Source organism: Mixophyes fleayi, chromosome 1 (assembly GCF_038048845.1).
Source record: "Mixophyes fleayi isolate aMixFle1 chromosome 1, aMixFle1.hap1, whole genome shotgun sequence".
NCBI lineage: Eukaryota > Metazoa > Chordata > Amphibia > Anura > Limnodynastidae > Mixophyes > Mixophyes fleayi.
In genome coordinates, this window is record NC_134402.1 from 47932792 (window position 1) to 47944691 (window position 11900).

Consider the following 11900-nt stretch of genomic DNA (forward strand, 5'->3'; position numbering starts at 1 on the left):
ACTTTTTGCAATTACAAGAGTATGCAAATTATGTACAAAAGGGTAAAACAAACCTGAGATAGTGTTTTTCACTCAGAAGGTATCAAAGGCACCTGTGGATGACTTTCTACCAAATGGTGTCATGGAGGGTGACTACTGCCCAGACCCAAAAACCAGGCACTGGTATGTTGAGAGCGGCTGCTAACTTCCATGAAAATACTTGAGTGGGCAGAAGGGCAGCTCCAGTGAGAGATAAGCACAGTCTGATCTACTAGCCAGAGAACTGAGCAGTTACGACATGGGAGCTCAAACATAGGTACAGTACAGTGGTGCTCGAAAGTTTGTAAACCCTTTAGAATGTTGTGAACTTCTGCCTATATGTGACCTTAATTGTGTTCAGATCTTCATCTAAGTCACACAAATAGATGCAGGGAAACTAGTAAATCAAAATCACTGACAAAATGATATGTTTTCATTCATGTATTGATCAAAATGATCCAACATTAAATTTCTTTGTCAGAACAAGTATGTGAACCACTAGGATTAACAGTTAAGGCGATAATTAAGAGTCAGGAGTGTCACTCAATTGGATGATAATCTAATGTGTGTCGGAGTAGCCGTGCCACATTTTAACATAAACCTTATTTAAAGAGAAGGCCTAAGGTTTGTTAACACACACCATGACTCGAACAAAGCAGATTTTCTGAGGAACACAGCAAAATGCTACATTTCTTCTGCTTCAACAGTTTTCCTAGCACCACTGTACATGTATTTTAGAACTATGGTGTATTTATCACCACAGAACCACTGCACTGGTCTGCTAGTGGCAATTCTCAGCGTTTGCTCTGACTGTATGGGGAATTTCACAATACCACTCTTGTTCTGTGTGCAAGATGTAATTATCATTGTAACAAACAAAAGAGAATATTCCACAAGGATGTCTGATTGATCCTAAATAAGCTTCTGAATTATTATTATAGATTTGCGTTTACTGGAATAAAATGGCAACACATGTTATTTAAAAACCATCTCTAAATTAGTATATGTCGCTAATAAACCAACTTGGCATTTAGTACCCTGTACTGGTTGTTATCTACCAACAATAAAGGCCAACAGTGCAAATGTACAGTAACCTTTAGCAGTCAATAAAACAATGATCTTTGAATAATCTAGTGCAAACTAGAAAATGAAAGCAAATGTATGATTGGTTGCTGCAGTTTTTGCACATTCGTCAATAAAGGGTGAAGCACTAGCTGGTCTATGTAAAGCAATAATATTTAAATGTCGCATTTCACTGAAAGAAGTACTGTGTTTGTATTATTTAGCAAAACACTCTACACACATACATGGCTGCACTGTACTGCCCCTTTATATCCACAAGAAACATTACGCCACCAGCCTGATGCTAAAGAAACACAGGCTGGAGAATGGATAGGAATGAGTGGACCTGTATTGCAACAAAGAAATGTAAATATCATAATACAAACATGTGGAACAAAAGTAGCCATAAAAAAAAGTTATGCGTTAACTATTTGGACTCTTAAAGCCGACTAGCTGTTCATTTGGCAATGTAAAGGCTGTTAATGGACTTTTAAACAGCATTTACAGTGTTTAAATTTAATTAGCGTATTCTCTGTGAAACTTAAAGCCTTAATAACAGTTTAAAAAAATAACCTCAAGCACAAACACACGTATGCACAAACTGAACTGACACCTGGCGGGATAGAAAGACAGTAGCAATTACTATCTAGCTTACAAAAGCACAATATATAACTGTGTTGGCTAACATGTGACACTCCAGGTGTTGTGAAACTACAAGTCCCAGCATGCTTTGCCAATATATAGCAGCTTATTGCTGGAAGGGTATGATGGGACTTGTAGTTTCACAACACCTGGAGTGTCACAGGTTAGCCAACACTGATATATAACAATCCCACCCAACAGTAACCGACATGTTCAGCATAAGGCAATTAAGAAATATTGTCTGGTAACTACTAATCATGTCTAATTACAGAAAGAACTTACATTTCTGGTCAAGCATAGAAACAGTTTGAGTACACTTGTGAATAATCCTAAATCTTATAAAGTAGCATACAGACAGTGGAGGCCTAAACATGAATATTCAGTTATGTCTATAAAAACAACACTCATGAAATGATTCAGTGATGTCATTAGCTGCAAGCGACTGGACAAGCTGAGCCTTCATGAAGTCTGGTTGGGCCCATTAAAATGGCTGCCTCCAAGGTGTAGGGGAAAGGTAATTTTTACATTATTTTTTGGAGAAAGATATGGCTTTCTTTTGGTTGTATAATGGAATAAATAGCCGTTTATATGTAATATCATTTCTACCCATAACAATGGTTTCTTTAGACATATGCACCAAAACATATTGCCAAAGATATTACTAAGTTACATGAATAAGGAGGTGTATTTTTGTTTTTTTGCATAATAAGATTTCATCACATGAGACTGAAATGGAGAAGACTGTACCGGAACAGCAGAAATGAGCCTAAAAGCGCAACACAAACAAATATCCATGACTGGGTAGTTTGAATGTATGAAAGAAAAATGAGCCAATCAGAGGAGTGCAAGAACCTCAAACATTTGAACACCAATAGACTGCCACAATAATCATAAAATGTCAAATCTTTAATAGATAGAAAATATATTATAAGGCAACACACATCAAAACTGGACCTGCTGGTGAAGATGATCAGTTTGCCTTATTGCCTAAAAGAATGAGCAATTCAACATAAGACTATATCATCACCACCAACATTTATTTATATAGCGCCACTAATTCCGCAGCGCTGTACAGAGAACTCACTCACATCAGTCCAAGCCCTATTGGGGGTTGTAGACTATATTCCCTATTAATCTTAAATAGCGACGTTAAGTTCTTAGGGACAGCCCCTAAAGAAAATAAATTCAGAGCCACACAGGTTCCTCTTATGGGGTCTACTGTCCCAAACAAGTCCTTAAGAATGAATCACAGGCTGGGGGTATCCCTCCTTGTGGGTTAACTATCTTTACAAATTACACTTCAGCTTCACAAGAGTAGCAATCCGTGGCTTCCATAGAAGTCCAGGACCAGCAGGAGATCCACATTAGTAGTCAGCTAACGCATTTCTCTGCCTGATTATGTGGCAGTGTCTTCAGAGGAAGTTCAAACCTATCGATCTCGTTCTATTTACACCTATATTGTCATTATCATCCGCTTATTATAAAAAATTAACTTAACTAAATCAATACATATAAATTTCATAAAGAGGACATTTTTTTTACCAATTTCCCCTCATGATCAGCTTATTCGAATAGCAGAATGAGAAAAAATGCAATCCCACCTCCTATCAAAAACCATTCATCTAATCAATTGACATAAATTAAAAGATATTATGGCAAAAAGTAATAAAGAAATACAAAATATCCTTATGTAAAAAATATACCAACGTCAAAATATATGTTGAATGAATGGGGTACCCTTCTAGGCTGCAACAACACATAATAATCTGGCTTCTAGCAGCTTGTTGGCGTAATTTATGCCACCAGTTACTCAATAAAGCTGCAGAACTAAAGGTTCAGACTTTGCCTATAGCAGCCCCAGAGCTATATATGGTCACCAGTACTTTGTTGTCCCCAGGCCATTGTGCAATAAACTGGTTCATACAAAGGATATACGGAACACTAGTACCCTGAAACAACAGAGTACATACCATATGACAAATGGTAACTAAAATACAAAATAGCAGCAAGCAGCAAATAGAATAGTAGAGGGTCACACACACCGTGTTCAGGGCGGGCGACAGATAATCAATAAACAGGCTAAGGTCAAGTGTAGGCAGCAAACAAAAATGATCAATAAACAATAAACAAGTAGGGTCCAAAATCTAACAGACAACAAAACAGATACAAAGTGTAGTGCCTAAGCAAGCTAACGCTATAACAGGCAATGGGTGTGTACTGCTGGCGGCCTTATAAAGCCACCTGGAGTCAATGCCAATAATCAATCAGCCCAGCCCACACGGTGCGGATCAGTAATGCCAAGCCCTGTATCAGGGACGTTAAGTGATGTCAAGACAACTAGTTCAAACCGTGGACATAGGCTTAGATGTACTGGAATGCCTCAATCTGCCTCTGTTTCTTCCCCAACCACTTTTAATAACCCTGACATTTGTGAAGCAAATAATTTATCCTTTATGGTGTTTGTTTCAAAATGACCAGGTGTGTGTCTGATTTTATTAATGTAAATTGGTAGTTGAAGGTGCTACTCAAACACCGACAGAGAAATACAAATAGGCAGTCTAAAGCTAGATACACACTACACGGTTTTCGTCCAATAATCGGCTCAATCAGCCGACATACGACCGCTCGTTCAAAAGTCAGGTCAGTGCGTGTAGTGACACGATGGTCGAAAGTCTGCCCAAATGGACGATTGTCGCCTCATTTGGTTAGTCGTACAGTTTAATATTTTCGTTCCAATCTCGTTTCCGCTGTGTAGTGTGTATAAACTTACGACCAATCCACAACAGTGAGTACAAAATTACAGTCATTGCTCACGACAACATGGCTGTAACAAGTCGCTAACTGGACAGCTGCTCTTCCCTTTATCGTCTAAAACAAGGCAAGTGTGTATGTAGTCCATGGACCGAGCGATCGGACCATCGATCGCATGTAAAATCGATCGGCATAAAAAGTTGGTGAAAAATTCTGTAGTGTGTACCCAGCTTAAGACAGTGAATGCTTCTTCTTAAAAAAATAGAACCATGCCATAAGGAATAGCCAGTGGGAGCATATAAGAAAACGGGTGCACAGGAAAGGATGTGAACCTGCAGACAGCATCCACACTTTTAATCATGTTCTGCTATGGGTAACACTACCCCATTTCCTCTGCACAAGTTTTCATAGGTGACTGAATAAATGAATAGAAATGACCGAGTGTTAAATGCCGGCTATCGTGGATTTTTCCGGCTATTCAGTTAATTCACCTAAAAGAGCCACCAAAACAAGGCTCAAGGTTACATTACAGTTTTTTTCATTGGCTTTATTCTCAAAGCCTGTAAAGCAACTTAAATTAACATGTGGCAATTGTTTAAATAGCATTTAAACACATAAAACATTTTTCAAACCATTTACGTCTTTCATCTCATTCATCAATGCAGGACCCAACTGGGAGAGGAGAAACAGTTTATGCTCCATTATGAGATTTTAAGCAAAGCCTTTCAACTAGTAATTTACAAAAATTGCTATGGGAAAATTAAAATGGTTATTTTAACATTACTTCTAACTCTAATCATATAAAAACAAGTCACATCACTGACTTTTATGATTTACAAGAACGTGTTTCATAATAGTCATTCCTTTTCCTACCAAATCTATTTATATCTGATGGAACATTGATTATTTGATTTATGGCAATAAAAGGCTGCTGCTATATAATGGATGTGTTGCTTCTAATCACTACATAGCCCTACTTTGCATTATTAACACACAAAAAAAAAAAAAGTTGCCTTCTGTAGCTATACACCACATGCACAGAGCCATATCATCATCATCTATTTATTTATATATATATAGCGCCACTAATTCCGCAGCGCTGTACAGAGAACTCATTCACATCAGTCCCTGCCTCATTGGAGCTTCCCCACAGCAATATTCTGCTGCCGCTGTTTCATGGTAGAGATAGTAATCAAGAATCACGCAAACTATTTGGCTTGCGGGGGCAGCATGGTGGCTTAGTGTTAAGCACTTCTGCCTCACAGCACTGGGGTCATGAGTTTGATTGCCGACCATGGCCTTATCTGTGAGGAGTTTGTATGTTGTCCCCGTGTTTGCGTGGGTTTCCTCCGGGTGCTCTGTTTTTTCCCACACTCCTAAAAACATACTAGTAGGTTAATTAGCTGCTATTAAATTGACCTTAGTTTGTGTGTGTGTTAGGGAATTTAGACTGTAAGCTCCAATGGGGCAGGGACTGATGTGAGCGAGTTCTCTGTACAGCGCTGCACAATTGGTGGCGCTATATAAATAAATAAATGATGATGCTTGTGCCAAATGTAGCACCTAGCATTGAGAGTAAAAAGTGCAATCTTAGCCTCAGTGAAGTTGGCATGTGGGTCTCACACATGCTTACAAGCAAAGTCTAGGCACAATGTAATGTAAGTTCTCTTCTTTTTACCACTCTGCTACAAAATGCAGATTTGTTAAGAGCCAGGATAATTGTTGTCCTGTAGACAGCTTTTCTCCTCTCTGTCATAGAGGACTGTAGCTCTGTCAGAGTTACCATAGACCCCTTTAACAAGTGGGATTCTCAGTTATAGAGCACTTCCTTTTCTAGACAAACTTATGCCACATTCTATCCAATTCTTTGACAGTTCTCTGGGGGATATTTCAAGCCCTTTGAAATCTTATTATATCCTTACCAGATTGGTGCTTTTGAATAACATTTTTTGTGGATTTGCTCTAAATGTTCTTTGATCTTTATGATAAAAGTCTTGTTTGGAAATGCACTAACCAAATGTGGGTCCAATCACTGATTGGTTTATTTTTTTTTTTTTAAATCAAATGAAACACTACTTGTACACAAATAGACTACAATCAATTCATTTTGCAACCTCTCAAGACGTATCATTGCACCAGGCTTATTTAGGAGTAAAAAGGAAAAGATGAATAATTATGTAATAAATTATTGTCTGGTTTTTATTTTTTTTATTTGTAAATAACTAAGAACAATCTTTAGATTTTTTCTTTTTACTTGACATCCCAGAGTATGGTGAATTGACCAGTGGGAAGCATTCACGGATAAATCAGTTTTGATTCCATCATGTAAGAAAATAAAAGGTGAAAAAACTCATAGGTGGCATAAACTTTCAATACTAACTGTAGATAGATTCTTATTGCCCAATACGACACTTGGTAAAACAAAATATGTAAGAAACTACGATCTTTGTCCGCATCAATTACAACAAGGTAAACACAGAGTGATAAACATACATAAAAGCTATCTGATGGTGTCTGCGTTTTTACTATAGTTTCCAAAGATCTCTGATTGAAAACAATTATAGTGGCTCCCTATAATGACAAGTTAGGTTTTTGTCTATATAATTTATTTATTTTCCCATTTAAAAGACATATGAAGTCCCCTACTCTAATTAAACACACTACCTAAGAAAACATGACATAAAAAAAAGAACTAGTATGTACATGCAATTTTAGACTAAGGGGCACCAGACCCACCAGGTGATACTTAGGTTTCCAGTGGCAATCCTTTAACGCCATGTCTAAGAAACAAAAGCTAAAGAGTTGCCACAAAGCTGAAAGGGTCTTTCATGTGGTTTCCCAAAAATATTTCCACTTTTAAAATTCCTCTCTGAGCTTTGAGAATGAAAGATGACGCATGAACACTGTGGTTTGCTCCACTGATAGTTAGAGACCAAAATTGTGTTGTTCTTCTTTAAAAGAAAGCACTTAGGTTCTACTAAGCCTTGGAGTCATAAAACAAAAAAGGAATCCTCCCAAAATGAAGCACAACATTTACAAAGTCAATGATTAATCACCAACTATAAATTGGGTACTTAAGACAGCTGTTTTTCCTATATAAGAAAAAACCTATCAAATCATCCACTTTGAAAAGCGTGAGTAATATATATTAGTCTTTTAGCCATTAAAACAATTGTAACACTGTTGTTTTTGTAGCTATTACATTGGATATTATGCTAACACAGTACAAAGTGTTACAATTGTGGCACCTTATATGGTTTTTAAAAGTTAACACGTTTGGTTTTCTTACTTTAAGTATTCATGGCAACGAGCGGAGAGGATTCACTGCACACTATTTGAACGTGGGGGTTTGCATTCACATGAAGTTTGTGTTTGGATGGCCTGTTTGCCCTGAAGAAAATCTCTATGTACACCTGAAATATCAACATGCAATAAAAGCCAAAACGTCTATTTAACTAGCGGTAAAGAGCCAAAACGCAGGCATAAAATTCAGCAAAAGGCTCTCTCACCGCTCTTTGTTATTTAACGAAGGGTCAGCGTGGGAGAAAACAGAGATTTATCCGTCTTTGACCTAATTACCGCTGTCCCCGTAGACCTCTATGGAAACAGCAGCATTAGTCAATTTATTAAGATGCAGAAAGTTTTGCTTTTAGCAGCAAAGTAACGCCATCTCAGGATGGAATTTAGGGCCTGATTCATTAAGGATCTTAACTTGAGAAACTTCTTATTTCAGTCTCCTGGACAAAACCATGTTACAATGCAAGGGGTGCAAATTAGTATTCTGTTTTGCACATAAGTTAAATACTGCCTGTTTTTTCATGTAGCACACAAATACTTGATAGCTTATTTGTACACTGAAATTTAGTTGATATTGAAAGTTGAAAGTTGATATTTGTGTTCTACGTGAAAAACAGACAGTATTTAACTTATGTGCAAAACAGAATACTAATTTGCACCCCTTGCATTGTAACATGGTTTTGTCCAGGAGACTGAAATAAGAAGTTTCTCAAGTTAAGATCCTTAATGAATCAGGGCCTTAGTCTTTTTCTAAAGGGATCTAGCTGAAGCCTCTCCGCCTTTGCTGGATTCCTCATGGGGTGAAATCGCTATGCACATGTGCATGATAGCACTTTCTCCTTTCGCCGGCAGCAGTGAAGAGTGTAAATGTTTAGTTCAGGATGTGGTCTACGCTGGGGCTCCAGTGGTAAATTGCAGCGGTCGTTCATTTGCAGAGATGGTTACCGCTCTAGGGTCAAAAATAGCCGCTCAAGTTTTACATTTTTAAAGAAATTAAAAACAAAACCACAGAGCTCAAAGTAATGACTTCCCTCTACATTGCATACATGATAAATGAATGTGTGCAAAACAGATCCTGATTAAGTATATTGATATAGAGAAAACATTGGACCAACACTTGCCTATAATGTGAACAAAACACCATCAGTGCTTAAAAAGAACACAACACAAATGGTATAAACCTATATACAAACAAAACGAGTTCTGTAGAAGGCATAATTTATGTATATATAATATAAATGTATAATGTTGCATATGGTAGACCAAAAAAATTATATAAAATATTGCCTGGAAATAAATATTTACACCAATTTATTTAAAAACGGAAAATAAAACTAAACACGGTAATCACAATAATGTACTTCTACATATGTATTCATACAGAATAGAGTTCCAGCTTTGAATCAGAAAATCACTTTATCTATTTATTACAAAGATCAAATACCGGTGACACAAAAGTATAAAACTAGTCCACCATACAGCTCAGTGCTTACTCAGAACGTTCAGAGGTGAATTCATTTGTATTAAACACCCATGTGTTTATATGACATCTTGTTAAACGGAGTATCCTTGTATAGTGCAATGAATAATTCAACAGATAACAATAAAGTGACATCACGGCAGATGCTATTAATATTATGGCAACACGCTATAGATAGCAATTGCCAGCACAAGATATCTAGTATTAGAAAGATCAAACGCCAATAGTAAACTCCCAAACCAGTTTAAAAACAAAAAAGTGCAGCAGGAAGAACTCATTTAGAGAGACATAAAACCAAAATGTAGCGTAATCTATGTTTCAATAAACATAGAATGGTCTATGCTCTGAAATTGTCATGAAAACATCAACAAGTATGGCCACCTTAGGCCCCACTAATACAGAGCTTAGGATCAAACAAATAACACTAAGAAGAAAAGTAACTTTTTCATATAAAAAACACTGATCCAACATTTACAGTATTTGTTAGAAGTATATGAACTTTTACTAGTATTATCTGGTTTCAACTCCTTTAGTAGCAATAACTTCAGCAAACAGTATTGTTTTATCAATGTTTGTTCCCAATTGTCAAGCGCTACGGAATTTGCTGGCACTATATAAATAAATGATGATGATGACATATCCAGTTCTGCACATCACTCTTATTTTGACAACAGCTTCAACTAAACTTTATTATGTGTTTACTTGTGTATTTAGGGACACTTGTGCTGCCTAATGTTTTTTTGTATATATTTATTTAAAATCTGTGCTGCCACCTATGGAAAATATTTTAATAATGCATCCTGTCCCCCTAAAGCTAGGACCTCAGAGGTCAACACATACACCCCAAACCATGGGTTGGGACCAATCAAGCAACTGCAGCTTCTGATTGTTCCTCCTGCTCACACGCCACCTCCCTCGCTTCACCATTTTAAAGTGGTGAGCTGCACTGATTTGCAGGTTAGATATTACAGATGAGAATGCCTGTTTTACAAAGTGTACACATATAGAGATAAATCAAGCAGTAGATGTTTCATGAATTTAACAAAAGAACCTTAAAACCAATCATATAAAAGTACATATGGAGACTACATCATTGCTATAAAAGAGAAGTACTTCATTGGCGGTGGTACTCACTTTTACGATGCTGGAAATCACGACACTACTTACCCCGGCAGGATTACATCGAAGACCTCATCACCGACTCGCTGGAAACACTGGCAGCTTGAAAGGCAGACTTTACTAAATTGCAGCAGCTGAAGAACCCGGCAGCGTCCGATGACGTCAGATTGAAGGGACACGGACGACAGTGCAACCCTTCAATCTGACGTCATCAGACGCTGCCGGGTAGCGTCGTGATTTTCAGCATCGTTTTATAGTACCCAACCCCTTCATTGGGCCTTATTTGGCTTGCGAGCCACCAGTTGGACCACTATGATGCAAAGGAGTTATTTTGCTTGCAGCTAATAACATTTTCTGGTTTGCCAAAACAACTGTTTAAAATAACCAAGAATGCAATTATATCTACAGACAAAACATATTTTCTGAATGTTGATCTATGCAAGTTTGAAATACAAATGAAAAATGTAAATTGTTCACTGCATAACATTTAGAAAGGACATAGTAAACACTATTTGCATATGCGCATTCCAGACTAAGGGGTAGATTTACTAAACTGCGGGTTTGATCAGATTCTAGCTATCATTTATTTAGTGCACTCTGCAAAATGACAGCTAGAATCTTATTGGTTGCTATAGACAACATCTCCACTTTTTCAAGCCCGCAGTTTAGTAAATATATCCCTTAAACTCGTTATTCTGATAATCTGAGTGCGTTTTCAGTGCAAGTGGCAGCTATATTTTAGAACATAATTGAAGTGCTCAGTTTGTGCTAAACTCCAATCAAAGCGCTAAGGAATTTGATGGTGCTATATAAATAAATGTTGATGATGATGATGATGATGAGGTTGCTGTTCAGTTGAGTGAAAAGATTTATTTCCTTAACTAAAAAAAAGCATTTAAAACTCACAGTGAAAGAGCAGTACTGTGAATTTGCCATGGTGAATATATTACAAGTGTAAATAAAAAGCAAAATATTGTTGTTTATTTGAATATAAAATAAGTATTTTGTTTGTTTGTGTTTAATTGGCATGTTTTACAATCATAGCTGTAAACAAGCCATGTTGGACAGATTGACATAGTGTAGTTTAGAAGAGTACACTTTTGTTTACCCTGAGGGTAATCTTCAAGAACAGATGTGCACTCACCAAAACTGTGAATAATGTCCTTACTGTACAAGTGTGCCTCACAAAGCCTGCCCAACTAAACAGCAGTAAGTTAGTCAGCTGCCATGTCCAATATAGCCTTGCACTGAGGGTGCCCTATAATACAACTGCTTCCATAAAATACCAAAGTACGCAGTAGGAGAGGAGTACAAAGTGTAAGGACATTAGGTGCCAATGAACACAAAAAAAATTAAATGCCTGTAGTGATAAGCTCTGATCATAACATATTACAGATCGAAGGTCACTAGGTATCATATATGCAACTTGTACCCACTGAAATAGCCGCAGAACCTACAAACAACACAGATATTGTCCATGTGCTAAGCTGGAGACTTGGTACCAGATCAGGTGGGTAAGGGGTGCTCAGCT

At 37.2% G+C, this 11900-nt stretch overlaps 2 protein-coding genes across 2 annotated transcripts in view; one reads left to right on the forward strand and one right to left on the reverse strand.

The window, feature by feature from the left end:
- ADGRA3 (adhesion G protein-coupled receptor A3) overlaps window positions 1-11900 on the reverse strand; it is a 50815-nt gene that overhangs the window by 38404 nt on the left and 511 nt on the right. The window lies entirely within an intron of this gene.
- The window catches only part of LOC142137165 (cytosolic beta-glucosidase-like), a 34079-nt gene continuing 33955 nt past the window's right edge, over window positions 11777-11900 (forward strand). Inside the window, exon 1 of the mRNA XM_075194733.1 lies at window positions 11777-11879. The gene's annotated coding sequence lies outside the window, so the exon portion shown is untranslated. The remainder of the gene's footprint in view (window positions 11880-11900) is intronic.